This window comes from Jaculus jaculus, chromosome 1, assembly GCF_020740685.1.
Source record: "Jaculus jaculus isolate mJacJac1 chromosome 1, mJacJac1.mat.Y.cur, whole genome shotgun sequence".
In the NCBI taxonomy this organism is placed as follows: domain Eukaryota; kingdom Metazoa; phylum Chordata; class Mammalia; order Rodentia; family Dipodidae; genus Jaculus; species Jaculus jaculus.
In genome coordinates, this window is record NC_059102.1 from 218,032,395 (window position 1) to 218,048,873 (window position 16,479).

The following is a 16,479-nucleotide window of genomic DNA, read 5'->3' on the forward strand; positions in this document are numbered from 1 at the left end:
GCTGATATCAGCTTTTCCTTAATCACAATACTTTCTCAATGGGCTATGTACATGGTTTCAGTAGTCAAAGTGTTTACTGTGTAATCGTGAATACCTGAGTTTTGATCCCCAGCACAAATATAATATCTGGGTACAGCAGCACATAGCTGTAATCCCAGTCTTGGGGGGTGAGAACAGATAAACTCTAGGATTGGAGAGTGATGTGTCTCAAAAAAAAAAAAAATTGGATGGAGAGTGATGGAGGAATACCCAACATTGACCTCTGGTCCCATCCACATGTACACGTATATGTATTCACATGAACACACATACAAAAAAAAAATCTTTCTCCCTAGCATTTACATCAAACATGATTCTAAAATTAGACTCAAAAAACATAAATTTATGATTATAATTATTGTGTTGTCTCAAATCCTGTACCCTAACCTCTGCATGCACATGTACACATATGTGTACATTCCATAAACACCAGTAAATAAAATATTTAATGTAAGACTGATATGGGCTAATAAGGAAGAAAAAATATATTCTTCCAATGAAGGAAAAAATGTAGAATTGTCTAAATATTTGTGGCAGTTCTATATCTCAGTAAACCTTTGCAATACTGGGCAATATAAAGAATGTTCCTTTACTTTTATTTAGCTTGTTTATTTAAATTTTCTATTCACTGTTTTGAATACAACAGAGTGGTAGAATGAAATAGCATTCAACCTTTACCTGAAATTATATCTAGGTTTTGTTTTGTTTTGTGGAGGTACCATGGTGAAGCCAGTTTTGCAAATATTGATCAGCTCACCGGTTTCATCTATACTTGTGCTGTCTGACTTGCCTTGGTCTTTAGTCTGCATTGGTCATTACTGGGACACTTCTCTTTCATTCTACCTGCTGTCTCAAGTTTTGGGTGTGATCATAGTGTTTCTGGGACATAGATGGTTAAAATTTATCACATTCATCAGCATAAACTCCCTTGGCAAGACATGAAACATAAATATATCTGATAAAAATAGATATCCCTTGGCCAACACTAAGAGGAAAGTGGTTAAAACTTCTGGAAATGTGGGTCTGGGATTGCAGTGTTTGCTTAGCATACAAGATACCTTGGGTTGAATCCTTATCCTTGTCACTTGTCACCTAAGCCTTTTCCTGTGGATACGAGAAGAGATCTACTCATGCCACCAATAAAGTTCTCACTTCCTGCTGCTTCCTAGGCAGCGCTGAGGCTAGACCCATTTTCTGCTCATGCCCGTGGCTCTTCCCTCCATTTATTCTCTTACATCATCCTTTCAGGCTTACTATGGCACAGATTTCAATAAACTCTTTGTTTGAAATATTAAATACCCTCTGTCCCAAGACTGTGTTATTAGCTTTGCAAACATCCAGTTAGACTGTGTTTCAACCTGATTAAGTCTCTGTCTTAAGTACATCGAAGTCCATTTCCTTTCTCCTTCCATACAAAACTCTTTCACTTGCTTCTCACCTTAGAAAACAAATGCAGAAAGAAAAGAAATGAAATAAAAACCCTGCTGCTCTTAATTATTTCAAGCACAAATTCAAATTCTCTATCTGGTCCATTCAACAACTATATTACATGTTTCATGTTAGCTAGTGGCAGGGATAAAGATTAGTGCTAAGAAAAAGCTGTTAGGGCATACTTTCAGTCATGGAGAAGTCTGTGTTCCCAGGGATACAGTAAGCAAACAGGAATAACAACCTAGAGTGAAAAGTGCAACCACAGGAAGAAGCCCTGGGTTGGGTGGGATTGGGGACATCCAACCTTGTTGGAACATAAAAAGGGCAAAAGCACAGAAGCATACTGCAAAGGAGATGGACAATAGTTAGGACTCCACTTGGGCTGAGGGAGTAGAAAATGAAGGTACTGGGAATCTAGAAAGTGCTGTGATCTTCTTTGTGAGTCAAATTCAATGCAAAGAAAACAACTCCACATGTTTTGAGCTCCACATTCTGGTGGTGACATACCCTAGGTCATCTCTCCTTTTTTGTCATTGGTCCTGTTTCTTTAACACTTTGTGGAATAACTCTGAAATAATGTGAATTATGTCAAAGCAACTTGAACACCCAGAATTGTGACTAAAATTGTCAAGTGTACATCATCCTAATTTAGTGGCAAGGACAGTCTGAAATCCCAGAAGTCATAGGTCTAGACCTTCTTTTTATGGTTTTGTGACTTGGAGTAAATTATATCCTTGCCTATCTTTTCCTTTGTCAAACATTCTGCATCCTTTAGAGAAACACTTGGCCTTCACTACATACACACATAGGAGGACACACATTCATACACATACTCACACCCTCTCTGACACACACACACATACATACTGATAGAGAAAAGTACCTGTGGATAGATGATGCCAATGTAAGCACATGGTTAATATTATTTGATATAAAAGATATATGGATGAGCAATACTGCATTCCTTTTTGTTAAGACAAAGTTTCACCATGTAGCTCTTGATGGCCTCAAACCTACAGTTATGGTCCTCCTACCTCAGCCTCCTGATTACTGCGATTACATGTATTTATCTCTATACACAGATGTTTGTTTTTAATTAACACATAATTATTCATATTTATGGTATATGCAATAACATTTTATTACAAATACATAATACAGTATACTTTGTTAAATCTTATGAATGTTTGAAAATATAGTAAAATTAGGAAACCAAATTCCCACCTCTAGCCAGATGAGTCCATGATCTTGTGTCTTTTCCTCTTTTCAAGACAGCCCTTTGGGTCCTGTGCAGTTTTCTGCCACCTCTTCATCCTGTGGAGAAATATACTCAGAAATGGATTGTTATCCATGTTCACAGCTCCTGAGTGTTGGGTATGTGTATGCCAACCTCTTAATTTGCTGAGGTTTATATTTTATCTACAACTATGATGATAAGTTTCTGTATTGATGAATTTGAAGCAAGTAAGAGAGGAATGGGAAGGTGGAGCTATCTTTTCAGAGACACATGCAGTGCATCACACAGGCAATAGCAACTCTGGCCACACCTGCTAGGCAGCAGTGTTCATCTTGAAGCCACAGGTCTCAAGTGAGCTTTCCTTGAATTGACTGCTGCTCAGAGTCAGTTATCTCTGTAGAGCTCTGCCTGCTCATAGGTGAAGTAACTCCACTAGCTTGTTGCAGGATCACTCACCTGGGCAGCATGCTGGGCATGTTTCCCATCTTCCTTTTCTGCTGCATGTGGTCAGCTGGGCTAGATAACTCCAGTACTCCCCTAAGCTATGATGTTCCTTCAATATATGGCCAAATAGTGAGAATTGTGTTCCTCTTGCACCCTTTCTCCTTCCCACCAGAAGATAGGCCCTTTTCCAGATCCATTGTCTCTCCCTGGGCTGGGCAATCAAGCTGGGTTGTCATTCCCAAGACAGCCATTATGATGGCCTTTGCTGACACTTGAGCCTAAAAGAAGAGAATTAAAAGAAAGTAGGGTACAGGCAGATTTACTAAAAACAAGGAGCTGTTTTATTTTATTTTATTTTTTTTTCTTTAAAACAAAACTGTCCATTTCTTCTTCATAGTATAATAGATTTTATAAGCTAAACTTATTGTGGTTTAAGATGTACTTATGAATTTTTCTGTTGTTTTCTCAAGTGTATTTTCTGAGTAAAGCTTCATAATAGCATATTTAAGTCTAAAAATATGAATACTTTCCTTTAGGAAGTCACCACTCCCTTCCCCTCACATATTTGAGGAAACACTGCAGATATAGCTGTAAGGACAGTTAAAATAAGGAAACTCAAGCACCCACCCACTGAACAGTGTTTCCATGGGAGCCAGTAACAGCTAATGCCAAACTGAGGTAAGGCAGGTGGGGCCTCCTTCCTCAGTGTCATGTACTACCTTCCCATTTTCTATGTGCAAATGTTAACAAACCTAAATCAAAGTCAACAAAGTGCCTTTTCATTCTGGTGCTTACAGCAAGCAGAAGATGTAGTCCTGAAGTTTTGAGACTTTTACCTGGCATTAGCTGAATGCACTCCAGGAATTCATGTCATAATCCCTTGGAATGATCCTGCTTCAGAGCAAAACTAGATGTGTGCTGCATCTGGCCAGCATAGGAAGTGACCCCTTGTTTTTCTCTAACTGTTCTCTTGCCCTGACTTGTCTGGCTTATATGATTATCAAGAGATCAGCATGGACTTGAATAACAATTTGAAGGAACTCCTTCAAAGACTTGACAAAAAGCATTGAGAAAAAGAGCTCATTCAGACTTAATGCTGCCTTGCTACAGACACCACACATTGTGGTATACTCACCTTGTTCTGATGGTCAAAGTACAAAGTCAGCAAACCAAGAATTTACAAAGTACCAGCTGAATGTACAATGCTATTAGCAGCTAAACTGAATATATAAAAAGTAGCTCATATTATCTGTGAAAGAGCTATGCTATCTGGTTAGGGGAGGTCATTATCAAAAAACACAACAGAAAATAAAAATAAATAAAACAGCCAGATGTGGGTGGAACATGCCTGAAATCCCAGGACTCAGAGAACAAAACAATTAATTTTTAAAATTTGTGGTGCCACAAGAAAAAAAAAAAAAGGATCAGTTTGAATGTTTGGGAGAGGCTTTATGCATAATAAACAAAATAAAGTAGCAGTTAATGTCAAGGTCTTTGTCATAGTACTTGGTTCAGAGCTTGGCTCCAGCATTTCTTTGTACATAGGAAAAAGTAAATATCTGTTTCTGCCTTAATTTCTTCATTTGTACTACAGTGATAATGCACATGCTTATCTTGTGGTAGAAAAGAAGCTAAAAGTTGGACTGATTTAAGGAATTACTCTAAGAGTTAATTGCTGAGAAGCTAAACTTACCTTTGTCAGCAGATGGAAAAATCTCAAAGAGTGAAATGTCCAGAGAGGGCCCAAAAGGACGATTAAAAAATCAAAATAGGTTTAGGCTAAAACAAAGTAAAATGGAGTTCATTGTTAGGGTGGCCTGACTACAGAACTGATTGATATACAAATTGCCATGTCTTGTTTGTTCACTTACTCTTCCCCAGGCTCTTTGACCCCTGAGGAAATAAATTCTTCTACTTTCACTCATACAGGACTTGAAGTGATATTTCCAGAGAAATTTTGAAATACCTCTGGAGGCCCCAGTAAGATTTTCCTTCACCATGACCCCATTGGTCAGGAAGGCCTGCCGCTCCTGGACCTCCTAGCCTGCCAAAGGTCTCTGGAACTGGGAAGCACACACCATTGACATGATTGTGGGGTCCCTTTCCAGGTGGCTCAAGGATACCATGAAACCCAGACTGCAGTTCCTGAGACGAAAGAGGTGAGTCAGACGTCCAGACAAAGTAAGAACTCCCCAAGGAAATTGGAAATTGGGATTGTGAATACTCAGGTTTTGAGGGGCTGGTGTGGACTGATGCCTGCAAGAGTACTCCCGGGCCTCAATGCAGTTCTGAGGTGATGGCCCTCTATCTGTCAGGAGACCTAAAGTTGTTCTGGTCAGGACCAGTGGCATTCTGGCCTCAGTAACTACCTAGATAAGGACCAACATTGCTCCAGTCTCTGTGACTAGCTCCATTGGGATTATGAATGGGATTAGATAAGTACAATTGTTTAAACTACATTTTTATTTTTGTAATTAGTGAATACAGTCAAGTTGGTACCATTGTTAGCCTCCTCCCTGTCCTCCCCCACCAGGCCCCTTCTTGTTGGGGTATATGGGTCATGCATTGTGGGATTAGCCTTTAATTTCAGGTAGGAGGAAATGTCTCTGCATGTCTTTCCATCCCCTCTTCCACAAATTTCCCTGAGCCATGTTGGGTTCATATTAGGTATGCTTCCGAGTTGAGATCTTGGGTACCCTTGTGTCTGGATATCTGGTTTGGTATGAGTTTATTGTTCTCTGTGTCTATCTCCTTCACTGTTGTGCTGGTTCCTGGTTCACCAATAAAACAGCATTCTTGCATGTTTCCCCAATTATTCTTAGTTTCGGCTGGGGCCCTTTTGAGGTATGAGGGGGTGGTTCTCTCCTTAGGATCTGTGTCTATCTGAAAAAATGAAGCAGGTTCTCCAATGGAGAGTAAAGTTAGCACCAAGTAAATGTGTAAACATTGTTTTTTAGACATAGTTTAGTGGAGAACAGGTTCATTTTTGGATATGGTTCTGACTTGTTTTCCAGCTCCAGCTATGGGTTCTGTTCCACTAAGCAGATCAGTTAGCCAAATTGAGAGCAGTTGGTTTCCCACCATGTCTGTGTGCCACTATTGCAGATGTATGAGCATCACGTCAGGTTGTTTGCTGCTAAGTAAGTTAGACCATGCATTGCTTGGGCAGAAGCACTAGATGCGCTAAGTGTATGGGGACTGACTCTCTTCCAGCTTCTAGCCATATCGCTTCATGCTGCATACCAACAGTGTATGGTGTCTTCAGAAGTAGGGTCTTACCACTAATCTGTGATGGGTCCTCAAGCACTCTGACATAAATCTGTCTTCTTTTGGGAAACATTGAAGGTCTCTGTGATCAAAAGCTCATTGTGAATGATAACAACTTGCTGATACCAGGAGTTACAGGTCAGTGGCCAAGAAGAGAAGGAAGAACTGGATAAATGATACAAATGAGATAGAGAGATGAGAGAGAAGATGGAGAGAGAGAAAGAGAGAAAGAAGCAGAACTGGAGGAGATTATGGACAGTTTTTGTCGTACATTCTCCAGGGCCTTGTGAGTCTGATGTTCCCTCTAAGGGCCTGATAGAGGTTCAGCCATTTGGTCTGTCTTTTAGGGTGTAGAGTTTTATGGTACCATTGAATTTTGTGTCCCCCCCACTCTTCCTTACCCTCCCCTCCTTCATCACCCTCTTAATTGTCTGGTCCTCAAGATGCTTGGTAGGTATGTCGGCAATTTGGGTAGATTCAGGTTAGGAGCTGTAGATGAGTGAGACTATGTGGTGATTATCTTTCTGTGAGTGAATTCACTGAGAATAAGCTGTTCCAGGCTCAACCATTTTTCTTCAAATTTCATTGTGTTGTTTTTCCTTACTGCTGTGTACAATTCCATCATGTAGATATATCACATCTTAGTTATCCATTTGTCTAATGATGGACATCTGGATTGATTCCAGCTATTGGTTATTATGAATTGAGCAGCTGTAAACATAATTGAGCAAATCTTTCTGAGCTGAGGCATGAGCTTTTAGGGTACATGCCCAGTAAGGGAATAACTGGGTAATTCTGTAGTCAGATTTTTTAGGAGTCTCCATATTGCTTTCCAAAGTGGTTGTATCATCTTACATTCCCACCAACAGTGGATGGGGGTGCCTATTTCTCCACATCCTCGCCGGCATTTATTTTCATTGGAATTTTTGATGTTTGCTATCCTTACTGGTGTAAGGTAGAATCTCATAGTAGTTTTAATTTGCATTTCCCTGATGATTAGGGATGATAAACATTTCCTTAGGTGTGTGCTGTCCATTTGTATTTTTTCCTCTGTGAACTGCCTGTCCACTTCTTTGCCCCATGTTGTAAGTGGGTTGTTTAACTTTTTATTGTTTAGGTTTTTGAGTTCTTTTTAGATTCTAGAAATTAGACCTCTGTCAGTTGGGTAGCCAGCAAAATATTTCTCCCATTCTCTGGGTAATCTATTGGCTCTACTTATTGTATGCTTGTCTGTGAAGAAACTTTCAGCTTCATAAAATCCCATTGGCTGAGTAATTGTTTAAGATCCTGTGCTACTGGGGATTTATTCAGGAAGTCTTTTCCCAATCCTATATCATGGAAGTTTCCTCCTATATTTTCTTCCAGTAGTAGCTGAGTTTTTGGTGTTATATTGAGGTCATTGATCCATTTGGACTTGATTGTTGTACATAGCAAGATGTGTGAATCAAGTTTCAATTTCTTGCATATGATTATCCAATCTGTCCAGCACCATTTGTTTAACCCTGAGGAGGTGGAGGTGTCTGTCTTAATGGTGAGGTGGGTTTCTTGAAGACCACAGATTAAGGGGTCTAATTTTCTGATCCACCCTGTTAGCTTGTGTCTTTTGTTGGATGAATTAAGGACATTGGTATTTAGGGTAATGACTGTGAGGTTTGATTTGATCCATGCCATATTATGTTGGTTTATGTGGTTTGGTGTTTCCATGGACTTTGAAGATTTTGTGCCTTCACTGAATTAGGTTATTGTGATCTGCTTCTTGTAGGTACCTGAGGTTGATTATTTGATTCTTCTGTGTGGAGAATTACCTGAAATAATCTCTGTAGGTTTGTTTTTGTGTTCATATGGTTGTAAAGTTGAGTTTTGTCATGGAAGGTTTTTCTTTCACCATTTATTATAAGGGATACTTTTGCTAGGTAGAGTAGCTTGGGTTGGAAGCCATAGGTTCTTAGACATTGCAGTATTCCATTCCAAGCCCTTCTGTCTTTCAGGGTTTTCATTGAGAAGTCTAAAGTCATTCTGTTGGGTTTGCCTTTAAATGTGATGTGATGTTTTATCCTAGTTCCCTTATGACTTTTCTTGGATCTCAGTGTTTAGAGTCTTAATGACAATATGTCTTGGAGAGTTTCTCCTTTGCTCCAAACTATTTGTAATTCTTTTACCTTCTTCTATCTTGATGGGCATTTCTTTTGAGAGAGAGGGAAAGTTTTCTTTGATTTTTTTTTTTTTGTGTGTGTGTTTTAATTTTTTATTTAGTTATTTTTTAAAATTTTTATTAGCATTTTCCATGATTATAAAAACAAATTCCATGGTAATTCACTCCCTCCCACCCACACACTTTCCCCTTTGAAATTCCATTCTCGATCATATTACCTCCCCATCACAATATTGTACTTCCATATATACAATATCAACCTATTAAGTACCTACCTCCCTTCCTTTCTCTTCCCTTTATGTCTCCTTTTTAACTTACTGGCCTCTGCTACTAAGTATTTTCATTCTCACGCAAAAGCCCAATCATCTGTAGCTAGGATAAACATATGAGAGAGAACATGTGGCGCTTGGCTTTCTGGGCCTGGGTTATCTCACTTAGTATAATCCTTTCCAGGTCCATCCATTTTTCTGCAAATTTCAAAACTTCATTTTTCTTTACCACTGAGTAGAACTCCATTGTATAAATGTGCCACATCTTCATTATCCACTCATCAGTTGAGGGACATCTAGGCTGGTTTCATTTCCCAGCTATTATAAATTGACCACCAATAAACATGGTTGAGCATGTACTTCTAAGAAAATGAGATGAGTCCTTTGGATATATGCCTAGGAGTGCTATAGCTGGGTCATATGGTAGATCAATCTTTAGCTGTTTTAGGAACCTCCACACTGATTTCCACAATGGCTGGACCAGATTGCATTCCCACCAGCAGTGTAAAAGGGTTCCTCTTTTTCCACATCACAGCCAGCATTTATGATCATTAGTTTTCATGATGGTGGCCAACCTGACAGGAGTGAGATGGTATCTCAATGTAGTTTTAATCTGCAGTTCCCTGATTACTAGTGATATAGAACATTTTTTTAGATGCTTATATGCCATTCATATTTCTTCCTTTGAGAACTCTCCATTTAGCTCCATAGCCCATTTTTTGATTGGCTTGTTTGATTCCTTATTATTTAACTTTTTCAGTTCTTTGTATATCCTAGATATTAATCCTCTATCAGATATATAGCTGGCGAAGATTTTTTCCCATTCTGTAGGTTGCCTCTTTGCTTTTTTCACTGTGTCTTTTGCCGAGCAAAATCTTTGCAATTTCATGAGGTCCCAGTGATTAATCTGTGGTTTTATTGCCTGAGCAATTGGGGTTGTATTCAGAAAGTCTTTGCCAAGACCAACATGTTGAAGGGTTTCCCCTACTTTTTCCTCTAGCAGTTTCAGAGTTTAAGGTCTGATGTTAAGGTCTTTAATCCATTTGGACTTAATTCTTGTGCCTGGAGATATATATCCTTCTGCAGATATATATCCAGTTTTCCCAATACCACTTACTGTCTTTTCTCCAATGAGTATTTTGGGCATTTGATTGAATATTAGGAGGCTATAGCTACTTGGACTTACTACATCTGGGTCCTCTATTATGTTCCACTGACCTAAATGTCTGTTTTTGTGCCAGTACCATGCTGTTTTTGTTACTATGGCTCTGTAGTATAAGTTAAAATCAGGTATGGTGATTCCACCAGCCTTATTTTTGTTACTCACTATTATTTTAGATATTTGAGGTCTTTTGTGATTCCAAATGAATTTTTGGACTGGCTTTTCTATTTCCATAAAGAAAGCCTTTGGAATTTTGATAGGGATTGCATTAAATGTGTAGATTGCTTTAGGTAAGATTGCCATTTTCACAATATTGAATCTTCCAATCCAGGAAGAGGGGATGTTTCTCCACTTTCTAGTGTCTTCTGCAATTTCTCTCTTGAGTATTTTAAAGTTGTCATTGTAGAGATTCTTTACTTCCTTGGTTAGGTTTATTCCAAGGTACTTTATTTATTTATTTATTTTTTGATGCCATTGTAAATGGGAGCGATTCTCTGATTTCATCCTCTGTGTGTTTGTTGTTAGCATATATGAAGGCTACTGATTTTTGTGTATTTATTTTGTATCCTGCTACATGACTGTAGGTTTTGATCAGCTCTAACAGTTTTCTAGTAGAGTTTTTAGGGTCTTTTATGTATAGAATCATGTCATCTGCAAATAATGATTACTTGATCTCTTCCTTTCCAATTTGTATCCCTTTTATTTGTGTCTCTTGTCTTATTGCTATGGCTAAGACTTCCAAAACTATATTAAATAAAAGTGGGGACAGTGGACGCCCTTGTCTTGTTCCTGATTTTAGTGGAAAAGCTTCCAGTTTTTCCCCATTTAGTAATATCTTGGCTGTAGGCTTGTCATAAATAGCTTTTATTATATTGAGATATGTTCCTTCTAGTCCCAGTCTCTGTAGGACTTTTATCATGAAGGGATTTTGGATTTTGTCAAATGCTTTCTCTGCATGCAATGAGATGATCATGTGAGTTTTGTCCTTCAACCCATTAATATTAATTAATATGATATTAATTAATACTAATAATGTATAACATTTATAGTTTTGCATATATTGAACCATACCTTCATCTCTGGGATAAAGCTCACTTGGTCAGGGTGAATGATCTTTTTGATATACTCTTGTATTCTGTTTGCCAATATTTTATTGAGAATTTTTGCATCTATGTTCATGGGGGAGATTGGTCTGTTATTTTCTTTTTATGTTCTATCTTTGCCTGGTTTTGGTATCAGGGTGATGCTGTCCTCATAGAAGGAGTTTGGTAGAATTCCTTTTTTTCTATTTCCTGGAAAAGCTTAAGAAGCAATGGTGTTAGCTCTTCCTTAAAGTTCTGGTAAAATTCAGCAGTGAATCCATCTGGGCCTGGGCTTTTTTTAGTTGAGAGGTTATCGATAACTGTTCATATCTCCATGTTTGTTATAGGCCTATTTAAGTGATTAATCTCATTTTGATTTAATTTAGGGAGGTCATATAAATCAAGGAAAGCATCCATTTCTTTCAGATTTTCATACTTTGTGTAGTATATGCTTTTATAGTATGTCCCTATGATTTTTTGAATTTCTCTGGAATCTGTTGCGATGTTACCTTGTTCATCTCTGATTTTATTAATTTGTGTCTCTTCTCTCTTTCTTTTGGTCAGATTTGCTAAGGGTTTATCAATCTTGTTTATCCTTTCAAAGAACCAACTCTTGGTTTCATTAAGTCTTTTGATTTTTTTTTTGTTTCTATTTCATTAATTTCTGCACTAATCTTTATTATTTCTTCCCACCCACTGATTTTTGGTTTGCTTTGTTCTTCTTTTTCTAGGGCTTTAAGGTTGAGAATTAGGTTGTTTACTTGTGACCTTTCTAATTTCTTAATATAGGCACTTAAAGCTATAAATTTACCTCTTAGAACTGCCTTCATTGTGTCCCAGAGATTTTGATATGTTGTGTTCTCATTATCGTTTGACTCTATAAATTTTTTGATTTCCTTCTTGATTTCTTCATTGACCCATTCATCATTTAGTAGTGTATTGTTTAGTTTCCATGATTCTGTGTATGCTCTATAGCCTTTCCTGCTACTGATTTGTAGTTTAATCCCATTGTGGTCAGAGAGAATGCAAGGAATTATTTCAATTTTCCTGAATATGTTAAGATTTGCTTTGTGTCTATTTTAGAGAATGTTCCATGTGCTTCTGAAAAGAATGTATATTCTGCAGCCTTTGGATGAAATGTCCTGTATATATCTGTTAGGTCCATTCCTTCTATGACCTCATTTAGTCCAGATGCCTCTCTGTTTATTTTGTCCCAGGATGACCTGTCAATTGATGAGAGTCGGTTGTTTAAGTCACCCACCACCACTGTGTTTGGTTTTATCTGTGACCTTAGTTCTAATAGTGTTTGTTTGATGAATTTGAGAGCCCCCATGTTTGGTGCATGTATGTTTAGGATTGTAATGTCCTCCTGTTGGAGTATGCCCTTAATCAATATAAAGTGACCTTCCTTATCTTTCTTGAGTAACGTTGGACTAAAGTCTACCTTGTCAGATATTAGGATAGCAACTCCTGCATGTTTTCTAGGCCCATTTGCTTGAAACACCGTCTTCCAACCTTTCACCCTAAGATAATGTCTATCCTTTGTAGAAAGGTGAGTTTCTCGGAGACAACAAATTGTAGGATCCTGCTTTTTAACCCAGTCTGCAAACCTCTGTCTTTTAGTTGGGGCATTGAGGCCACTGATATTAAGAGATATTATTGAAAGGTGTGTATTTATGTTTGCAATTTTTTTTTTGTGGTTCCGGTTCTACCTGTGCTCTCTTATGCTAACTAGTATTTGAGTATTGCTTGTTTTTTCTAGGTTCCTTATATGTGTCCTTTACCTCTTCTTCAGCATGGAGGATTCTATCAAGTATTTACTGTAGAGCTGGTTTTGTCTTCAAATAATCCTTTAACCTGCTTTTGTCATGTAATATCCTTATTTCTCCATCTATTTGAATGGATAGCTTTGCAGGGTAAAGTAACTTTGGTTGACAGTTGTTAACTTTCAGAAATTGGAATATATCACTCCAAGCCCTTCTGGCTTTAAAAGTTTGTGTTGAATAATCTGCTGTAATCCTGATGGGCTTGCTTTTGTAGGTAACTTGATTTTTCTCTCTAACTGCTTTCAATATTTTTTATTTTCTGTGTGTGTTTGGAAGTTTGATTATAATATGGCGAGGAGAGGTTCTTTCCATGTTTTGTCTGGGTGGGGTTCTAATGGCTTCCTGTATCTGCATTGACACCACTTTCCCAATTTGGGGGAAATTTTCTTCTATGATTTTGTTGAAGATGCCTACTATGCCTTTGGAGTAGAATTCTTCTCCTTCTGCTATGCCCTGAATTCTTATATTTGATCTTTTCATAGTGTCCCGAATATCTTGAAATTCCCACTCATACTTTTCTATAAGTTTGTCTTTCTCTTTGTTAGCCTGTATTAGATCTGCCACCTGGTGTTCTAGCTCATATATTCTGTCCTCTCCTTCATCTATTCTACTGGTTAGATTTTCTACAGAGTTTTGTATTTCATTAACTGTGTGCTTCATTGCTACTAATTCTGACTGGTTTTTCTTTATTATTTCTATTTTCTCATTTATGTCTGTATAGCCTTCTTTATTTCATTAAATTGGTTTCCTGCATCTTCTTTGATTCCTTTGATGTCCTCTTTGAGTTCCTTTTTGACTCCTTTGATTTGTTCTCTCACTTCTTTGAACATATTTACAATCATTCTTTTGAAATCTTTCTCAGGCATTTCCTCTAACTGGAGGTCATTTCTGATGCATTAATACTTTTAGCTGGATTTATATCGTCTTGTTTTTTAGTGTTTTTTTTGTGTTATAATGTATATATTTTTGCATCTTGGATTAAGTTAATGCTTGGATTTTCTAGCTAGCTGGATATTCTTAGCTGTATCATTTGACTTGATGTTATATATTTTCAGGGTAGGAGCTTAAGGTTTTAGCTATGGCTCTTAAGACTCTCAGATTATCTACAAAGGTGCTTCTAGGGGTTGAGTTTCCCTGCTATGGGAGTATTCAGTAGGTTGAGTAGAATAAAATACATGTAGCTTCTAAACCTTAACTAAACAGTGTACCCATTCAATCAAAAACAGCCCCTAGTATGTATGCCAGAGTAGTTATTATAACAACCAGATCCTCTGTCAACCTAGAGCTTAATATTTCTGGTCTTTGAGGGATCCAAGTCAGCTTGTGACCAAGTAAGACCCTTCCCTGGTGCAATCCTTGGATGATTTTGGTCTCAGTCAAGTTGCTTCCTGGGTCATCGGGCTGCTGTTCTGATTTCTGGAGCTGGGCACTGGCTTTTCCTGCGGGGCAAACCAAGCCTGGCAACTGTCGCCCTACAGATCAGCACCCCCACTGCTGGAACTGCTGCTGCTAAAGGTGCCTCTGCTGGGTCTGTCAGCAGCTGATACTGCTGCTGCTCGGCCCACCGCTGCTGCTGCCTCTGCTGGTGCTGCTGCTGTAGTTGCCACTTCTGGAACCTCTGCTGCTGCTGAAGCTGCTGCTGCTGGGTCTGCTGCTGCTGGGGCTGCTGTTACCGGTGCCGGAGGCACTGATATTGCTGCTGTTCTCTGCTCCTCTTTGGGTCCCACTGTTGGCTCAAGTTGGTGTGGCCGGTCCCGGGACCACCGCTCTGTTCACTGGAGTTGGGCTCAGGCAGTGGGGGAGGGGAGGGAGCCGCAGCTGCTCTGGTTCTCTCGCTGTTCCACATGTTCTTCTACCTCGTGGTCTGCTCCTCCATTGCTCACTGCTGCTCTTCCTTCACACTTCCTGAGTTGTGGAGAGTGCCGGTGTGAGTGGAAAATCCCACACTTGGCTTTTCCTGCGGCTGGAGCCGAGCCTGGCGGCTTTCTGGTGAGCCCCACCACTGTGATTGGTGGAGCTGCTATGGCCGCTTTTGTGGGCCTGTACGGGCTCTGGATCTCTCCTACTTCTCTGCTGCTGCTTCAATTTCCGATACACCTCACTTTTTCGTCAAAGTGTGTATTGTGCTGAGTTTTTTGGTCTTTTTTCTCCCCAGGCTGCTTTTGCATGGCACCTATGCCGCCATCTTAACTGGATGCCTCCTTCTTTGATTATTTTATGAATATGTTCTCCATGCTTTTGGTCTGAATTTCTTTCCTGTCTGGTATTCCCATGATCTGAATGTCAGGATGTTTGAGGTTATCCCACATTTTCCTCATGTTCTGTTTACAGAAATTTTTGAACTTATTGAAACTTTGGCCCTCTTTAACTGTTTCTTCTGTTTTGTCTTCCAGATCTGAGTTTCTTTCCTCCACATAGCTGACTATTCTTGAGAGCCTCTAAGAACTTTGGTTTTGTTCAATTAGGTTTACATTTTCTACTACTTTTCTATGTATTGTTTCCCTCTCTCTGTCAAGTTCTCTTTTCACATCATTTTCTGATTTTCTTGATGTTTCTTGGAATCCTTCCTTGCATTTCTTTATGCCTTTGTTTAGCATAGCCACCTGGTTTTTTAGGTCCTCTTTTTTTTTTTGCTTTCCTTTAAATCCTTTAACTGTGTTTGGACCCGTTCTATTTTCTATCTTATTAGGTCTATCCTAGTGATGGCAGTGTTCACATGATTATCAGTCCTTTGTTGCTTTTGTGCAAGTTCTATCAATAGCTTGGTCAGGGTTGCATTGCTCATAACTTCATTTTGTGTTTCTGATCCTATTGTCTCTTCTTTTTTTGCTTAGAGACTTCCATGGTATGACTGAGAGATCTTATTGGATTTACTTACATTTGACTTTTTATGTTATTTCTTTAGGGTTGTGGTCTGCCCATCACAGTATGGGAGCAGCAAGCATGTGACTGTGGTTGAGATGGGTGAGAGAGGTGGTACAGCTTTGTGTGGGGTGTAGACAGGCACAGGGGCAGGGCTAAAGCTTTGTGCTGGGTCACACAGGGTCTGGACAGAGCGACAAGGGCCAAGACTCTCTTGGGGTGGGGCAGGGTGGAGCAGAGGAGGTCTTAATTCAAATGGGTGAATGGGGGGAGCAAACAGAGTGGAACATAGCAGGTCTGAAGTCCTGCAGATTGGGGGTGGAGCAGAGCAGAGAGGGTCAGACTTTGTGTGAGGGCCTGGAGTGGTTGGATCTGATTTTTTGGGGTTGGGGCCAAGCAGGGTGGGTGGAAGAAAGATGTGGAGCAGAGCCAATGGAAGTCTAGGGTGTGGCAGGGCAGAGTGGAGAGAGTTATCATGGCAGGTGGGGTGGAGGTTAGGGACAGATGGCTGGGCGTGTCACATTGGGACAGAGTGGAGAGGGTCAAGACTTGTCAGGAGGCAGAGTAGGCTGGAGCAGAGCAGGTCTGAAAATGCCAGGGGCTGGTATGGGTGTGGGGGCTGAACGGAGCTGAGCAGAGCAGGTCTGAAGTCCTGCACTGGGGGCTGAGCATAGCAGAGGGCATTAGAATTTGTGTGGGGGGGCTGGA